The 19,464-nt window shown below is 50.9% G+C and overlaps 1 protein-coding gene across 9 annotated transcripts in view; it reads left to right on the plus strand.

Annotated features, from left to right (window-relative positions):
• Positions 1–19,464, plus strand: part of BCOR (BCL6 corepressor) — a 96,834-nt gene that overhangs the window by 33,545 nt on the left and 43,825 nt on the right. The window contains exon 1 of one of the 9 annotated variants that reach the window (XM_033147171.1): positions 4,392–4,454. The exons of 7 other annotated variants lie outside the window; for them this stretch is intronic. The gene's annotated coding sequence lies outside the window, so the exon portion shown is untranslated. Of the gene's footprint in view, positions 1–4,391; positions 4,542–19,464 lie in introns of those variants that run through there. One more of the 9 variants, XM_033147169.1, reaches the window with a different exon arrangement.

A 19,464-nucleotide genomic window follows, 5' to 3' on the forward strand; every position in this document is an offset into this window, starting at 1 on the left:
GCTTACTCCGAGGCAAGTGTGCACAAGACTGCAGCCTTGTTTAAAATAGCAAACTGCACTAATATCTTAAGGTTACAGTTTTCTAATACCGTGGGGCGAGGCCCGTTTAACACAGCGGGGCTTGTTTCAAACATAAGATAGGAAGGGCTGGGCCAATTCGAAATTGTAAATGGAAGAAAAGGTGGTTTGACTTAAAGGGAAGCCAGGACGGTATAGTGCTTAGTGCAGACCAAGATGCTCCCTGACTGACCTTGACACGCTGTGCCCTTTCCTTTGATCCTACCTCGCGCGATTGATGTGAGGCTAAAATTGGGGAACGTTTGCCACCTTGACCTCCTTGGAAGAGACATATAAATGCAATAAATACATTTCCAGTAATGTACAGCCAGAAAGCGTGTAGCTGCCCCCGAGTTCAGGCTTGAGTGCATGTGCAGGCTCATGAATAGGCTAAGTGTACTTCGCATCATTATTGAAATATACAGTATAGGAGAAAAGGCTGCCTCCCCATGAGATGTTCTGCAGCATGTTTAGGGGAGACCTGAAACGGGCAGGGAGCTAGAGATGGGCAAACTATGTATGGTCTTGTTTTGATTACCGAGGAGAGCCTTCTCTGATTAACGCGAAAGCCCCGCTGGGTTAGCGCCATTCCCCCCCTGACATTCGCCATCCACGTCCGCTTGCTCTACGACTCCGACCCGCCTGCCGTGCAGCTGACGGCGGGCCTGTGGTTTATGCAGTGGAAAGTGGCCGGCTGCCAAAAGGAGCAGGAGGTGGAAAGAGGAAAGGCGCCAACAGGGAACTCGTGTGCGCTCGCGGCATTCGCTCTCCTTCCTGGCTCGCTGGAGCCCGGCTGGGGCTTACTCTCTGGTTATTTTTCCTCCTTGCACCCCTTTTCGTGCCCTGGTTGGCAAGAATGGCGTCTTTGCCACCTTGAATGTCGGGAAAGAGGGTGGGGAGGGCGGGAAAGAGAGGCCGCCAACGCTCTCGGCATGGTTTCTCCGGAACCTCCTTCCCGGGGAGGCGAAGCACAAAGCGCTGCGGCTGCGGCTGCTTCTCCTGGCCGCGGGCACCAGGTTTGTTGAGTTTGCGAAGGCAGGAGCGTGCGAGCAAAAGTTTGCTCCTGCGCCCGCCTCCAGTGGCTGCCAAGAGTCTGTTGCCGTTGCGAGGGCGATGCAAGCGGTTCCCTTTTTGAAGAGAGAGAGAGAACGAGAACAGGGGAGGGCAGAGGAGGATCCAACAGCCAAGCAGGGCGCTGCGTGAATGCATTTGCCTCCCACCCAATGATGCGGAGTTGCGGCGGCTGCCAGTGGTGCCCGGAGAACTGGGTGTTCAGCCAGACACGCCGAGGGCCGGGGCCGCTTTTTTTCTTTTCCTTTTGAGTCTGCTCTGTAACATGAGCGCAGTAGCTTGATTGGGGGGGGGGGAGGGGGAGAGGGAGAGAGAGAGAGAGAGAGAGAGAGAGAGAAAAGGAGGCTCCTCTCGGCAGCGGACACCGAGCAGGTTTTGCAGCGAAAACCCGGCATGCAGCTCCCCCCCCCTTTTCCTCCCAGGCGAGCTTGACGGATTTGTCAGCCGGACACCTCCGGGGAGGAAATTCCGCGTGGCCTCTTTGGCGCTCAGAGCCTGCCTGCTGCTGCTGCCTTAGGTTACATTCTCGCGCAACCAGCGAGCTCGCCTCGCTCGGCAGGAGGCGCGGCGCGATCCCCACTCGGGGGAGGAGGTTTTACTTTCCGTCGCGGGCTGGTACGGACGGAAGCTGAAGCTATGGCAGCTTCTAGCAACTCTGGCCGAGGTGCTGGGCGTGTGCTAGCGGCATATAAACGAGGTGGGGGGGGGGGCTCTCCAAAGTAGCATGCGGGAGGGGGAGGCACCGAGGAGAGCTTTTTTAATCAAGTTTTTTGGGGGGGGGGAATCGTGAGATATGTGCGGTTCTGTTGTTTTCTGTTGTCTCCTGCCTTACGTCCCCCCGCCCCCCTTCTATGTATAAAGCAAAAGGGTGTTAGATAACGGGGAGATTCCCGAAGGTAGAAGGAGACTTGCGGGGACTCGGAAAAGCAAAATGCCAAGCCCTGAATCGCTCCACGGAGGCGGAGAAACAGTCAGGGAGGTGGTTTATTTAATTTTCAGGACGAATTAGATAAAACTGCGGTCTTCGTAGAATTGGAAGAGACCCCAGGGTCATTTAGTCTAACTCTCTATTGTAGCCGGAATCTCAACTAAAGCATACATACTAATTCAGCGTACTTATTTTTTTTTGTTCGGGTGGGAAATAATCGCAATAGAAGAAGAAGAGTTTGGATTTCATATCCCACTTTATCACTCCCCGAAGGAGTCTCAAAGCGGCTAACATTCTCCTTTCTCTTCCTCCCCCACAACAAACACTCTGTGAGGTGAGTGGGGCTGAGAGACTTCAAAGAAGTGTGACTAGCCCAAGGTCACCCAGCAGCTGCATGTGGAGGAGCAGAGAGGGGAACCCGGTTCCCCAGATTACGAGTCTACTGGCTCTCCCAGTAAACATGAACAAACGTTAACAGCCACGGCCTACCCGCCCTCGTTATGCCCTAACCCAACTTATTTGACAATGTCTCTCAGCATGACTTTCTCAGACGCTTGTGCATTTTATTTTACACTATGCATTATATATGTCGCCTTTTATTAGCATGGTCAAAGCAGGCGATTAGTATCTAGAGCTAACACCCAGTCCTTAACAGCCCCGATTCTTCGCACACTTTGTGGGGACTAGGCCTCGCTAAAGACAAGCGGGACTTGGGTCTGTCTTTATTTCGGTACAGGGGGAGGGCACTCCTTTTCAGCCTGAGGGTCCGGCGGTGGGTGAGGCCAGAGGCAAAAGGTGGCGGCGGCGGTTCCATGGATGTTACCATAGCCTACATTCTAACCAAGCAAGAGTCAAAAGGTTTCTGTGTTCTGTTTCTCTTTAAAGTGCATCAAAGGCAAGCGAAGAGGCATTATCTTCGGTCAAGGACACATTCAAATCAGACAAAAGCGCTCTGAAGGGTTTGTGGGGCAGGGCCAGTGGGGTGCGGCCTTAGGATAGTGGGCTTCCGGTCCTTGTTTTAGTGGACCTCTTGGGATTTACCTTCAGGTAAGAGGGTAAAGAAAGGTTTGAGTAGTTACAGGGTAAACCAATGCATGTCTACTCTAGTCCTAATGTGTTAACTGGGGATTACTCCCGGGTAAACGAGTAGTGGGTAGGATTACAGTCTTGAGTGCAGTTATTTGATTTCACAGGGATTTGCGGGTAAAGCCTGCTCTAGTCCCTAGATCCAAATGCTCGGGCTTAACTGAGCTGTGGATCCATTGCTCAGCAAGCGGAGTGGTTGCTTATAACCTTCCAGGCTCACAGACACAAAGCAGAGAAGGCTGCTGCTTTGCCAGCAACGTCTCCTCCTGGAGCCCGAAGGGTTAAAAGTCTGTTGCTTGTTGCAATGAAATTATGGCTGGCAGTGGCGCCGCTGTTTGTTCAACAGACCTCCACTTTTAAACAGTTCACAAAAAGTTCATCAGGGCGGCGGTGATTATAAACAACGTATGTATGCGCTGGGAAGCGCGACCCTGAAAACGAGCAAACATCTCGCCTCGCCCACCTCCCGGGAAGGGATCGCCCGCGATCGGTTGTACTTTTTGCACAGAACCGGCTCAGGCGCTGCGCGCTCCCGGCTGCTGCAACTCTTCTCCGGGCCTCCAAAAAGGCCTTTCTCTCCCAGCCCGCGAAACCCGCCTCCCCTTCGCCTCGTGTCGCTGGGATGCAGCGGCGACGCTCCAAAGGGGAATTTGGCAACTTCTTCTGTTGCAAAAGCTCCGCGGCAGACCTTAAGCAATCCCAGCCTCGCTCTGGGCCCCTTCTGTGCAAACACCTTTGCCCGGGGCGAGTTTCGCGGCGTGGACTAGCAGAAAGATGGTTGTCTTGCCGCAGAAGGCAACATAGTTTTCTTTTTCTCCTTGTTTTGTTGGTTTTGTTTTTAAATATGCACTGTAGCGCTTTGGGAGCTATAATATCTGGGCCGATTACTTGGCAATTTGCCTTTGATCTTCACCTCTTTCCCAGTTTAGGAAACCTTTGCATTCAGGGCGTAGCTTCGCTTGCATATCTGCATTTGGAAGCCAACGGCTCCCCCTCCCCACACAGCGCCCCAAGTATCTGGGGTCGACTCAGATCGCGCTCTTGGGGTCGACTTTTGCAGATCTCAGGAGCACCAGCCGATGGCAACCAAAGATACATTTCCCCGCGAGGAAATCCAGAGCCTTAGCTCAGTTCCAGCCTATAAAAAGCAAGATTAGGCTCCCGGGCATGTCTCCTGCTTTCCAGAAAAGGGGTGGGAGAAAGGGGAGAGGGAGCGGCGTCCCCTCCCTCCGTGCAGACAGCCCTATCTCTTTGGACTTTGTGTCCCCTCCATTCCTTACTGATGAGGCAGCGCTCTGGGCGGCTACTAACCGTATGTAAAACTCTCAATCACTCTCCAGGCTGCGGCTGCTCCATTTGAAAACATTACGAGCCATGCATCTGGAAAACACTAAATCTGGTCAGCAAAACCCGTCTTTCCCTGGAACAACTCCTTTGAATGATAGGGCGATATTTCGTCCTAGCCTTTACTGGGGCGCGCGAGGCAGTGGGGGGTGCGAGGAGAGGGGAAGGGGGCAGCTCCCCTTCCTTGACAGCAATTGGGGTCAACTCTTGCAAGCTAGCTGCTGCGGAGTGTGGCAGGGAGGGGACGGTGCCATTTCAGTAAAATATGTTCCGTGCGTGGGGATCTGCACAAAAGGCTTCTTCAAGGAGCTGGGAGGGGGAACAAGAAGGGCTCGTGAAATGCTTGAGAGAACACAGGACTTTCCTTGGCGTTTATACGGAGGTCCGCCTCTGATCTTGGTTGGAGCATTTGTGCGCAAACGCAACCTAGGTTTTGCCTCCGCTCCGGTTTTAAGGGTTAATTCGTCTGTTTTGGAGCACGGGGGCTTTTAAACTGCGAGGCGTGCGTGCGTGGCGCTCTCCACTGGCCTCTGCGTGGATAGGTCCGACCAGACCCCGGGGCTCCTCCACCGTTTACTCTCTGGTAATCCCACTGGGCTTGGTTGAGCCACAGGGGTTGAAGGGCTGCAGCAGTAGAGCCCGATCTTAATCTCATACTTACATTGGATGCGATTAGTGAGTTAGTTTCAGTGGTGCTGTATCCCCAAGTTATTAACGGTGTGTAGGATGGCCCCTTATTAGGAATAACACAGGTTAGGGTCTCCATCCGTCCCGCGAGATCCTAAACGCGTTTAGCTTAGAAATGGGTCCCGATTTGTGCAGGGCGACTTCATCGGTGGTAGCTACGTTAAGGATTGCGCCCTAGTACGTCTCATAGTTTTAAAAAAAGGTCCAGGGTAAAAGGCGGATCTAGACGGATCCTCATGAATTCATATGATTTTTTCATTCAAATGAAAAAAAACCACCATGATACTGTAGACCACATCTCAGTCTATATGTAGCATCAAAAAAATCATGCATCCACTGTTTTGTGGGGCCACAATGGTGCAAAAACTTGTTTAAACAACACGGATCCTCATGGATCCTCATGATTTCTGCATTGGGACACCCCAAACTCACCGTCAAATCACATATCATGTCCAGGGGCACAGCCTCCACCACAAAAATCTGGGATCCATGGCTTCCTCGCGACAATAGGGCGCAAAAACTTGGTTTTGAAGCATGGATCCTCACGGATCCGCACCCTTTTTGCATTGGGCCACCCCTAACTCACCGTCAAATCACACATAATGTCCAGGGGCACAGCCTGCACCACAAAAACACGGGTCCACAGCATCCTGGCAACACCGTGGATCAAAAACGTGGTTCTGAAGCGTGGATCCTCACGGATCCTCACCCTTTTTGCACTGGGCCACACCAAATTCACCGGCAAATCACACATCATAGCAAGGGGTACAGCCTGCACCACAAAAAACACGGGTGCACCGCTTCCTGGCGACACCACGGCCAAAAAACAGGGTTCTGCACCACAAAAAACATAGATCCGAGGCATGGATCCACATGAATTCATATGATTTTTATATTGAAACAAAACAAAACCACCATGATACTCTAGACCAAATATGAATCTATAGGCAGCACCAAAAAAATCACGTTTCCACTATTCCGTGAGGCCGCAATGGCGCAAAAACATGGTTCTGAAGCGCGGATCCTCACGGATCCTCACCCTTTTTGCACTGGGCCACATCAAACTCACCGGCAAATCACACATCATTGCAAGGGGCACAGCCTGCACCACAAAAAACACGGGTCCACCGCTTCCTGGCGACACCACGGCCCAAAAACGGGGTTCTGCACCACAAAAAACATAGATCCGAGGCATGGATCCACATGAATTCATATGATTTTTATATTGAAACAAAACAAAACCACCATGATACTCTACACCAAATACTAATCTATAGGCAGCACCAAAAAAATCACGTTTCCACTATTCCGTGATGCCACAATGGCGCAAAAACATGGTTCTGAAGCGCGGATCCTCACAGATCCTCACCCTTTTTGCACTGCGCCACATCAAACTCAACGGCAAATCACACATCATAGCCAGGGGCACAGCCTGCACCACAAAAAACACGGGTCCACCGCTTCCTGGCGACACCACGGCCCAAAAACGGGGTTCTGCACCACAAAAACATAGATCCGAGGCATGGATCCACATGAATTCATATGATTTTTATATTGAAACAAAATAAAACCACCATGATACTCTACACCAAATACTAATCTATAGGCAGGACCAAAAAAATCACGTTTCCACTATTCCGTGAGGCCGCAATGGCGCAAAAACATGGTTCTGAAGCGCGGATCCTCACGGATCCTCACCCTTTTTGCACTGCGCCACATCAAACTCACCGTCAAGTCACACATCATAGCCAGGGGCACAGCCTGCACCACAAAAAACACGGGTCCACCGCTTCCTGGAGACACCACGGCCCAAAAACAGGGTTCTGAAGCGCGGATCCTCACGAATCCGCACCCTTTTGCACTGCGCCACATCAAACTCAACGGCAAGTCACACATCATAGCCAGGGGCACAGCCTGCACCACAAAAAACACGGGTCCACCGCTTCCTGGCCGCACCACGGCCAAAAAACGGGGTTCTGAAGAGCGGATCCTCACGAATCCGCACCCTTTTGCACTGCGCCACATCAAACTCACAGGCAAATCACACATCATAGCCAGGGGCACAGCCTGCACCACAAAAAACACGGGTCCACCACTTCCTGGCGACACCACGGCCCAAAAACGGGGTTCTGAAGCGCGGATCCTCACGAATCTGCACCCTTTTGCACTGCGCCACATCAAACTCACCGGAAAGTCACACATCATAGCCAGGGGCACAGCCTGCACCACAAAAAACACGGGTCCACCGCTTCCTGGCGACACCACGGCCCAAAAACGGGGTTCTGAAGCGCGGATCCTCACGAATCCGCACCCTTTTGGCACTGCGCCACATCAAACTCACTGGCAAATCACATATCATAGCCAGAGGCACAGCCTGCACCACAAAAAACACGGGTCCACCGCTTCCTGGCCGCACCACGGCCCAAAAACGGGGTTCTGAAGCGCGGATCCTCACGAATCCGCACCCTTTTGGCACTGCGCCACATCAAACTCACAGGCAAATTACACATCATAGCCAGGGGCACAGCCTGCACCACAAAAAACACGGGTCCACCGCTTCCTGGCGACACCACGGCCCAAAAACGGGGTTCTGAAGCGCGGATCCTCACGAATCCGCACCCTTTTGGCACTGCGCCACATCAAACTCACTGGCAAATCACATATCATAGCCAGAGGCACAGCCTGCACCACAAAAAACACGGGTCCACCGCTTCCTGGCGACACCACGGCCAAAAAACGGGGTTCTGAAGCGCGGATCCTCACGAATCCGCACCCTTTTGGCACTGCGCCACATCAAACTCACCGGCAAATCACACATCATAGCCAGAGGCACAGCCTGCACCACAAAAAACGGGTCCACCGCTTCCTGGCCGCACCACGGCCCAAAAACGGGGTTCTGAAGCGCGGATCCTCACGAATCCGCACCCTTTTGCACTGCGCCACATCAAACTCACAGGCAAATCACACATCATAGCCAGGGGCACAGCCTTCACCACAAAAAACACGGGTCCACCGCTTCCTGGCGACACCACGGCCCAAAAACGGGGTTCTGAAGCGCGGATCCTCACGAATCCGCACCCTTTTGCACTGTGCCACATCAAACTCACCGGAAAGTCACACATCATAGCCAGGGGCACAGCCTGCACCACAAAAAACACGGGTCCACCGCTTCCTGGCGACACCACGGCCAAAAAACGGGGTTCTGAAGCGCGGATCCTCACGAATCCGCACCCTTTTGGCACTGCGCCACATCAAACTCACCGGCAAATCACACATCATAGCCAGAGGCACAGCCTGCACCACAAAAAACACGGGTCCACCGCTTCCTGGCCGCACCACGGCCCAAAAACGGGGTTCTGAAGCGCGGATCCTCACGAATCCGCACCCTTTTGCACTGCGCCACATCAAACTCACCGGCAAATCACACATCAAAGCCAGGGGCACAGCCTGCACCACAAAAAACATGGGTCCACCGCTTCGTGGTGATACCACGGCCCCAAAACCTGGTTCTGAAGCACGGATCCTCATGGATCCTCACCCTTTTTGTTTTGGGCCACCCAGAAGTCACCGGAAAATCACACATCATAGCCCGGGGCACAACCTGCACCACAAAAATCATGTTGCACCACATTAATCACAAAAATACCCTCTCCTGCACTGTTAATGTGACCACTGGAACGTTTTTATTAGAGCCAAGAGGAGAATGTACGACTATATATTGTACCAAGATATGGTTCGTCTTCAAGAACAGATCAAATTCATGCTGAAGTATTAAAGAAGAGAAATATGAATCTGCTTGTTGTTGTTGTTGTTGTTGTTCAGTCGTTCAGTCGTGTCCGACTCTTCGTGACCCCATGGACCAGACCACGCCAGGCACGCCTATCCTTCACTGCCTCTCGCAGTTTGGCCAAACTCATGCCAGTCGCTTTGAGAACACTGTCCAACCATCTCATCCTCTGCCGTCCCCTTCTCCTTGTGCCCTCCATCTTTCCCAACATCAGGGTCTTTTCTAGGGAGTCTTCTCTTCTCATGAGGTGGCCCAAGTACTGGAGCCTCAACTTCAGGATCTGTCCTTCTAGTGAGCACTCAGGGCTGATTTCTTTAAGAAAGGATAGGTTTTATCTTCTTGCAGTCCATGGGACTCTCAAGAGTCTCCTCCAGCACCATAATTCAAAAGCATCAATTCTTCGGCGATCAGCCTTCTTGATGGTCCAGCTCTCACTTCCGTACATTACTACTGGGAAAACCATAGCTTTAACTATACGGACCTTTGTCGGCAAGGTGATGTCTCTGCTTTTTAAGATGCTGTCTATGTTTGTCATTGCTTTTCTCCCAAGAAGCAGGCGTCTTCTAATTTCGTGACTGCTGTCACCATCTGCAGTGATCATGGAACCCAAGAAAGTGAAATCTCTCACTGCCTCCATTTCTTCCCCTTCTATTTGCCAGGAGGTGATGGGACCAGTGGCCATGATCTTAGTTTTTTTGATGTTGAGCTTCAGACCATATTTTGCGCTCTCTTCTTTCACCCTCATTAAAAGGTTCTTTAATTCCTCCTCACTTTCTGCCATCAAGGTAGTATCATCAGCATATCTGAGGTTGTTGATATTTTTTCCGGCAATCTTAATTCCGGTTTGGGATTCATCCAGCCCAGCCTTTCGCATGATGAATTCTGCATATAAGTTAAATAAGCAGGGAGACAATATACAGCCTTGTCGTACTCCTTTCCCAATTTTGAACCAATCAGTTATTCCATATCCAGTTCTAACTGTAGCTTCTTGTCCCAAATAGAGATTTCTCAGGAGACAGATGAGGTGATCCGGCACTCCCATTTCTTTAAGAACTTTCCATAGTTTGCTGTGGTCGACACAGTCAAATGCTTTTGCGTAGTCAATGAAGCAGAAGTAGATGTTTTTCTGGAACTCTCTAGCTTTCTCCATAATCCAGCGCATGTTTGCAATTTGGTCTCTGGTTCCTCTGCCCCTTCGAAATCCAGCTTGCACTTCTGGGAGTTCTCGGTCCACGTACTGCTTAAGCCTGCCTTGTAGAATTTTAAGCATAACCTTGCTAGCGTGTGAAATGAGTGCAATTGTGCGGTAGTTAGAGCATTCTTTGGCACTGCCCTTCTTTGGGATTGGGATGTAAACTGATCTTCTCCAATCCTCTGGCCACTGCTGAGTTTTCCAAACTTGTTGGCATATTGAGTGTAGCACCTTAACAGCATCATCTTTTAGGATTTTAAATAGTTCAGCTGGAATATCATCACTTCCACTGGCCTTGTTGTTAGCAAGGCTTTCTAAGGCCCATTTGACTTCACTCTCCAGGATGTCTGGCTCAAGGTCAGCAACCACACTACCTGGGGTGTATGAGACCTCTATATCTTTCTGGTATAGTTCCTCTGTGTATTCTTGCCACCTCTTCTTGATGTCTTCTGCTTCTGTTAGGTCCTTTCCACTTTTGTCCTTAATTGTGGTAATCTTTGTACGAAATGTTCCTTTCATATCTCCAATTTTCTTGAACAGATCTCTGGTTTTTCCCATTCTGTTATTTTCCTCTATTTCTTTGCATTGTTCGTTTAGAAAGGCCCTCTTGTCTCTCCTTGCTATTCTTTGGAAATCTGCATTCAATTTCCTGTATCTTTCACTATCTCCCTCGCATTTTGCTTGCCTTCTCTCCCCCGCTATTTTTAAGGCCTCATTGGACAGCCACTTTGCTTTCTTGCATTTCTTTTTCATTGGGATGGTTTTCGTTGCTGCCTCCTGTATAATGTTACGAGCCTCCATCCACAGTTCTTCAGGCACTCTATCCACCAAATCTAAGTCCTTAAACCTGTTTTTCACTTCAACTGTGTATTCATAAGGAATTTGATTTAGATTGTATCTTACTGGCCCAGTGGTTTTTCCTACTTTCTTCAGTTTAAGCTGGAATTTTGCTATAAGAAGCTGATGATCAGAGCCACAGTCAGCTCCAGGTCTTGTTTTTGCTGAGTGTATAGAGCTTCTCCATCTTTGGCTGCAGAGAATATAATCAATATGATTTCGATGTCGCCCATCTGGTGAAGTCCATGTGTAGAGTCGTCTCTTGTGTTGTTGGAAAAGAGTGTTTGTGATGACCAGCTTGTTCTCCTGACAGAACTCTATTAGCCTTTGCCCTGCTTCATTTTGAACTCCAAGGCCAAACTTGCCAGTTGTTCCTTTTATCTCTTGACTCCCTACTTTAGCATTCCAATCCCCTATAATGAGAAGAACATCCTTCTTTGGTGTCATTTCTATAAGGTGTTGTAAGTCTTCATAGAATTGGTCAATTTCAGTTTCTTCAGCACTGGAAGTTGGTGCATAAACTTGGATTACTGTGATGTTAAAAGGACTGCCTTGGATTCGTATCGAGATCAATCTATCATTTTTGAAATTGCATCCCAGTACAGCTTTCGCCACTCTTTTGTTGACTATGAGGGCCACTCCATTTCTTTTACGGGATTCCTGCCCGCAGTAGTAGATATGATAGTCATCTGAACTGAATTCGCCCATTCCCGTCCATTTTAGTTCACTGATGCCTAGGATGTCAATGTTTATTCTTGCCATCTCATTTTTGACCACATCCAGCTTACCAAGGTTCATGGTTCTTACATTCCAGGTTCCTATGCAATACTTTTCTTTACAGCATTGGACTTTCCTTTCGCTTCCAGGCATATCCGCAACTGAGTGTCCTTTCGGCTTTGGCCCAGCCGCTTCATCTGCTTTGGATCTACTTGTACTTGTCCTCCGCTCTTCCCCAGTAGCATGTTGGACGCCTTCCGACCTGAGGGGCTCATCTTCCAGCGTCATATCTTTTATATGCCTGTTGTCTTTGTCCATGGAGTTTTCTTGGCAGGGATACTGGAGTGGGTTGCCAGTTCCTCCTCCAGGTGGATCACGTTTGGTCCAAACTCTCCACTATGACCTGTCCATCTTGGGTGGCCCTGCACGGCATAGCTCATAGCTTCCCTGAGTAATTCAAGCCCCTTCGCCACGACAAGGCAGTGATCCATGAAGGGGAGGGAAGTAATAGTACCATTGTATTCTGCTCTGGTCAGACCTCACCTGGAGTACTGTGTCCAGTTCTGGGCACCACAGTTCAAGAAGGATACTGACAAGCTGGAACGTGTTCAGAGGAGGGCAACCAAAATGGTCAAAGGCTTGGAAACGATGCCTTATGAGGAACGGCTTAGGGAGCTGGCCTAGAGAAGAGAAGGTTAAGGGGTGATGTGATAGCCATGTTCAAATATATAAAAGGATGTCACATAGAGGAGGGTGAAAGGCTGTTTTCTGCTGCTCCAGAGAAGCGGACACGGGGCAATGGATTCAAAGTGCAAGAAAGAAGATTCCACCTAAACATTAGGAAGAACTTCCTGACATTAAGAGCTGTTCGACAGTGGAATTCGCTGCCAAGGAGTGTGGTGGAGTCTCCTTCTTTGGAGGTCTTTAAGCAGAGGCTTGACAGCCATCTGTCAGGAATGCTTTGATGGTGTATCCTGCTTGGCAGGGGGTTGGACTGGATGGCCCTTGTCGTCTCTTCCAACCAGGGGCATAGAGACGGGCGGCGGGGGGCGGTCTGCCCCAGATTCCAGGGGAGGGCAGGGGTGACACTTGGGCCAGCCCCGCCCCGCCGGTGGCCCAGAGAAAGCCGCAGAGTGAAGCCACTCTGCCCTGCGGCCCATCCGGGGTCCACCCGTCACTGCCGCTATGGGGCTGCCCTGCGAGATCGGCGGCTTGTGGGGCTCCCCCACCCGTGCTGCTACAGCACGGATGGGGGAGCTCCAGGAGCCAGCACTCGCTTAGCGGGTTGCCCCTGGAGCAGCAGCGCCGGCTGAGATGGACTGCGCATGCCCGGATTTTTAAAGCAGCATAGACAGGGAAGCCCCAGGAGCCAGCGTTCGCTCGGCGGGTCCTGACGCATGCATCATGATGTCATGACGTCATGGCGTCATGATGTCCCGCCCCCAGGGGGTGCCTCCACGGCAATGCCGCCCCTGGATGCTACGCCTCTGCTTCCAACCTCTGCTTTTTGTACCATTGTGATTCAATGTTATATTTGTGCTCAACAAGGGAAACCCACACGACCTGAAGGTGCTGCTGTGCAATGCTAGGACAATGATTCATAAGACCACTGCCATCCCTGACTTGATTGTGGATGGAGGACTTCACCTGGCATGTGTAACAGAGATTTGGTTGGATGAAGCAGATGGGCCTGTCTTAGCATCTGGTTGTCCACCAGGTTTCTGTTATGCACAGCAACCCAGGTCATGTGGGTGGGGAGGGGGGGTATGCAGTGATTTTTAGGAAGTCACTAGCTTGCATCAGGTGTCCTACCTGAAATACCCAGTTCTCTGAGTGCATGTTCTGGAAGTTGGGCAATAGGGGCAGTACAGGATTCCTTTTGGTGTACCGACCTCCCCGCTGCACCAAGGATTCCCTGCCCGAGCTGCTTCAGGTCAGGTCGTGGCGGATGTTCTCCTGGAGACACCTAGTTTGGTGGTCCTAGGGGATTTTAACATCCATGCCGACACGACCTTACAAGGGGCTGCTCGGGACTTCGTGGAAAGCATGGCCTCCATGGAGCTGTCCCTGAATAAGTTTGGCCCAACTCATAGTCACGGACATGCCTTAGATCTGGTGCTCACCTCTATGGATGCTGGTGATCTGACATTAAGTAAAAGCAAAACAAAAGAAGTGCCATGGTCAGATCACTTCCTGGTGCAACTGGACTTCTCCGCAACCCTTCCCCTCTGCAGGGAGGTGGGACCGATTTGGATGGTCCGCCCCTGTCACTTAATGGGTCCAAATGGTTTCCAGAGAGTGGTAGGGGATGCTTTATCCCATGTTGAGGGCTTTTCATCTGATTTCCTGGTGGCTCGCTGGAATGCGGAGTTAACCAGGGCTGTCTGGTTCTGAGGCGCCCTCTCCGATTGCATGGAGCCCAGACAGCCCAATGGTGTTCTCCAGAGCTGAGGGTGAGGAAACGGTCGCTGAGACAGCTAGAGCGCCGGTGGCAGAAAACTCATTCTGAATTGGACCGGACACTGGTTAGAGCTCAACATCAAGCCTACCAAGTGGCGATAGCGACGGTGAAGAAGACTTTCATGCCTCCATGAAGTTTTAAATTTATTTTTCTGTCGAAAGAGTGTGTTGGTAATAACAAGGTTGTGCGCTGCACATATCATCAAAAGTAAAATTCCGTTCTGGTTGCTGTTGCCAACTCCTTCTTTCCCAATAGTCCCAGGCCACAGATCGAAATCTCGCCCAACTCTTGCATTAAAATCACCCAGGAGGATAATTTTATCTTCCTTAGGTGTCTCTGATAGGATGGTATCCAGCTGAGAGTAAAAAATTTATTTCATGTCTTCATCAGCATCCAGTGTTGGTGCATGAGCGCTTATAATAGTAGCCTGTTGGTTTTTGGTGAGCTTTATTTGAAGGGTTGAGAGTCGCTCATTAATACCGGTAGGGACTTCTGACAGGAGCTTCACAAGGTCGTTTTTGATAGCGAAGCCTATCCCATGTATTCAATGTTTTTGTTCAGATAGACCTTTCCAGAAGAATGTGTAGCCTCCTTTTTCTTCCTTCAGCTGTTTCTCGCCTGCTCTTCGAATCTCTTGAAGCGCTGCAATATTGATGTTAAAACGCTGCAGCTCTCTTGCAATGATGGCAGTTCTGTATTCAGGACGCTCGTTATCTGTATTATCTGACAAAGTCCGTATGTTCCATGTTCCAAAGTTGGATTGTCTTTTACGACCACTGGGTGGTGACCTCACTGGGTGCAGTAATCCAGACAGGGAAAAGGGGAAGCAGACTATGTTTAGGCCACCTTTCCTAGCCCCTCCCCCTTTTCGGGGTGAGCAGAGTGGATCCTAAAAGGGCTGCTCAGTCATGGATACAGCTGCAGAGCTGCTCAACTGCCTCGTTCCTTGAGTCAGAACAACTGAATCTGTATCTACCACCCATGTGCCAGTTCATGACTAGGGGCTTCCAGATTTCATGATCCTGCCCCCGTTACCATTTGCCAATCACCATGGGACTTTGGGGGTTTGGGTTGGGTTTTTGGAAGATGCCTGTGCGTGAATTTGTTTTAGGTGTGTAGATCAGTGCACAATGACCAACGCAGTGTCTTTGCAGTAGGGCTCTGTTCCAATGGCATGAGTAGTCATGACAAACTGGTAGATCTTATCTGCTGCAGCCTTCATCTGCCTTCACAGCCATTGTAACATACCGCTTGTTTACATCCGCCTATTCTGCCGTTGAGGACTTCTTGGATCATTCTTTGTCTAGCTCCTTCCCTTTGACCTTACCGCCTTGGGAGGCCCTGCTTCGCTCACAAGGGCCATAGGAATGTGCAAGCCCACTCACCACTGTAAGGTGATGACCCAGCGAGTGAGATAACTGAGATACATTGCGCTGAGCCCTGGTCTCATTAGACAAAGTGTTCCACCAAAAAGGCTCTGGCTCTGGTTGGGACAGCTGGATATGTTTTGGGCCAGGGACCACCAGTAGGTTGCTGTTAGATAAGCATCACCCTCTTTGGGGGATGTATTGGAAGATAATTCCCACAGATAAGAAAGGTGACAGACTGTTTAGGCTTTAAAGGTTAGCACCAAAACCTTGAACCTGATTTGATACTCCACCTGGAGCCAATCCAGCTGATGAACCACCAACTGAATGTGGGCTCTCCACAAAGTCCGAGTAAGAACTCATGCACCTGCATTTTAGACCATTTGGAGTTTCTAGAGTAGTCTCAAGAGTAGCCCTGCGTATCTATCTATCTATCTGTCTGTCTGTCTATCATCTGTCTGTCTATCTATCTATCTATCTATCTATCTATCTATCATCTATCTATCTATCACATTTATACTCCGCCCACCCCAGCTCAGGTGTAGAGCAAGTTAAAGTAGTCTAGACTGCAGGTGACTGCTTCATGGACCACCATGGCTAGGTTGGAAAGAGACAGGTACAGTACCAATTGCCTAACCTGTAAAGATTTTAAAATGCCAGTTTGGCTACATTTGTGACCAGTGCCTCCATAGAGACAAAAGCATCCAGGATCACACCCAGACTCCTGATGGCGGGTACAGGTGACTATTGTGCATCATCAAGAGCTGGGAGCTGGCAAACCGAACCAAAATCATTCCGGCCAAGCCATTGGACCCCCATCTTTAATGGATTGAGATTCAGCCGACTCCATTTCCTGCATCCCAGCACACAGACATAAATATTGGCCATTATATCCAGGGCAGCATCTGGCCAGGACCACGAAGCAGTAGATCCATGCTTTTTGTGGTCAGATCTGTGGTTATGTACAAGATATTTGAATTAAGGGTGAATCTGGGGTCCCAGAATGCAAAAACCATGAGGATTCGCGCTTGAAAACAACATTTTTGGTCCACGGTGTCGCCAGGATGTTGTGGATCCGTGTTTTCTGTGGTGCAGGCTGTGCCCCTGGATATGATATGTGATGTGACAATGAGTTAGGGGTGGCCCAATACAAAAAGGGTGCGGATCCATGAGGACCCGCGCTTCAGAACCCGGTTTTTGGGCCATGGTGTCGCCAGGAAGCGGTGGATCCATGATGTTTGTGGTGCAGGCTGTGCCCCTGGCTATGATGTGTGATTTGCCGGTGAGTTTGATGTGGCGCAGTGCAAAAAGGGTGCGGATCCATGGGGATCCGTGCTTCAGAACCACGTTTTTGGGCCCTAGTGTTGCCAGGAAGCGGTGAATCCATGATGTTTGTGGTGCAGGCTGTGCCCCTGGCTATGATGTGTGATTTGCCGGTGAGTTTGATGTGGCGCAGTGCAAAAAGGGTGCGGATTCGTGACGATCCGCGCTTCAGAACCACGTTTTTGGGCCGTGGTGCGGCCAGGAAGCGGTGGACCCGTGTTTTTTGTGGTGCAGGCTGTGCCCCTGGCTATGATGTGTGACTTGCCGTTGAGTTTGATGTGGCGCAGTGCAAAAGGGTGCGGATTCGTGAGGATCCGCGCTTCAGAACCCCGTTTTTGGGCCGTGGTGTCGCCAGGAAGCGGTGGACCCGTGTTTTTTGTGGTGCAGGCTGTGCCCCTGGCTATGTTGTGTGACTTGCCGGTGAGTTTGATGTGGCGCAGTGCAAAAGGGGTGCGGATTCGTGAGGATCCGCGCTTCAGAACCCCGTTTTTGGGCCGTGGTGTCGCCAGGAAGCGGTGAATCCATGATGTTTGTGGTGCAGGCTGTGCCCCTGGCTATGATGTGTGATTTGCCGGTGAGTTTGATGTGGCGCAGTGCAAAAGGGTGCGGATTCGTGAGGATCCGCGCTTCAGAACCCCGTTTTTGGGCCGTGGTGTCGCCAGGAAGCGGTGGACCCGTGTTTTTTGTGGTGCAGGCTGTGCCCCTGGCTATGATGTGTGATTTGCCGGTGAGTTTGATGTGGCGCAGTGCCAAAAGGGTGCGGATTCGTGAGGATCCGCGCTTCTGAACCCCGTTTCTGGGCCGTGGTGTCGCCAGGAAGCGGTGGACCCGTGTTTTTGTGGTGCAGGCTGTGCCCCTGGCTTTGATGTGTGATTTGCCGGTGAGTTTGATGTGGCGCAGTGCAAAAGGGTGCGGATTCGTGAGGATCCGCGCTTCAGAACCCCGTTTTTGGGCCGTGGTGCGGCCAGGAAGCGGTGGACCCGTGTTTTTTGTGGTGCAGGCTGTGCCCCTGGCTATGATGTGTGACTTGCCGGTGAGTTTGATGTGGCGCAGTGCAAAAGGGGTGCGGATTCGTGAGGATCCGCGCTTCAGAACCCCGTTTTTGGGCCGTGGTGTCGCCAGGAAGCGGTGGACCCGTGTTTTTTGTGGTGCAGGCTGTGCCCCTGGCTATGATGTGTGATTTGCCGGTGAGTTTGATGTGGCGCAGTGCCAAAAGGGTGCGGATTCGTGAGGATCCGCGCTTCTGAACCCCGTTTCTGGGCCGTGGTGTCGCCAGGAAGCGGTGGACCCGTGTTTTTTGTGGTGCAGGCTGTGCCCCTGGCTTTGATGTGTGATTTGCCGGTGAGTTTGATGTGGCGCAGTGCAAAAGGGTGCGGATTCGTGAGGATCCGCGCTTCAGAACCCCGTTTTTGGGCCGTGGTGCGGCCAGGAAGCGGTGGACCCGTGTTTTTTGTGGTGCAGGCTGTGCCCCTGGCTATGATGTGTGATTTGCCGGTGAGTTTGATGTGGCGCAGTGCAAAAGGGTGCGGATTCGTGAGGATCCGCACTTCAGAACCATGTTTTTGCGCCATTGCAGCCTCACGGAATAGTGGAAACGTGATTTTTTTGGTCCTGCCTATAGATTAGTATTTGGTGTAGAGTATCATGGTGGTTTTATTTTGTTTCAATATAAAAATCATATGAATTCATGTGGATCCATGCCTCGGATCTATATTTTTGTGGTGCAGAACCCCGTTTTTTGGCCGTGGTGTCGCCAGGAAGCGGTGGACCCGTGTTTTTTGTGGTGCAGGCTGTGCCCCTGGCTTTGATGTGTGATTTGCCGGTGAGTTTGATGTGGCGCAGTGCAAAAGGGTGCGGATTCGTGAGGATCCGCGCTTCAGAACCCCGTTTTTGGGCCGTGGTGCGGCCAGGAAGCGGTGGACCCGTGTTTTTTGTGGTGCAGGCTGTGCCCCTGGCTATGTTGTGTCATTTGCCGTTGAGTTTGATGTGGCCCAGTGCAAAAAGGGTGAGGATCCGTGAGGATCCGCGCTTCAGAACCATGTTTTTGCGCCATTGCGGCCTCACGGAATAGTGGAAACGTGATTTTTTTGGTCCTGCCTATAGATTAGTATTTGGTGTAGAGTATCATGGTGGTTTTATTTTGTTTCAATATAAAAATCATATGAATTCATGTGGATCCATGCCTCGGATCTATGTTTTTGTGGTGCAGAACCCCGTTTTTGGGCCGTGGTGTCGCCAGGAAGCGTTGGATCCGTGTTTTTTGTGGTGCAAGCTGTGCCCCTGGCTATGATGTGTGATTTGCCGGTGAGTTTGATGTGGCACAGTGCAAAAAGGGTGCGGATCCGTGAGGATCCGTGCTTCAGAACCCCGTTTTTGGGCCGTGGTGTCGCCAGGAAGCGGTGGACCCGTGTTTTTTGTGGTGCAGGCTGTGCCCCTGGACATTATGTGTGATTTGACGGTTAGTTAGGGGTGGCCCAATGCAAAAAGGGTGCGGATCCGTGAGGATCCGTGCTTCAAAACCAAGTTTTTGCGCCATATTGTCGCGAGGAAGCCATGGATCCCAGATTTTTGTGGTGCAGGCTGTGCCCCTGGACATGATATGTGATT

The sequence above is a fragment of the Lacerta agilis genome, chromosome 4 (assembly GCF_009819535.1).
Source record: "Lacerta agilis isolate rLacAgi1 chromosome 4, rLacAgi1.pri, whole genome shotgun sequence".
Lineage (NCBI taxonomy): Eukaryota > Metazoa > Chordata > Lepidosauria > Squamata > Lacertidae > Lacerta > Lacerta agilis.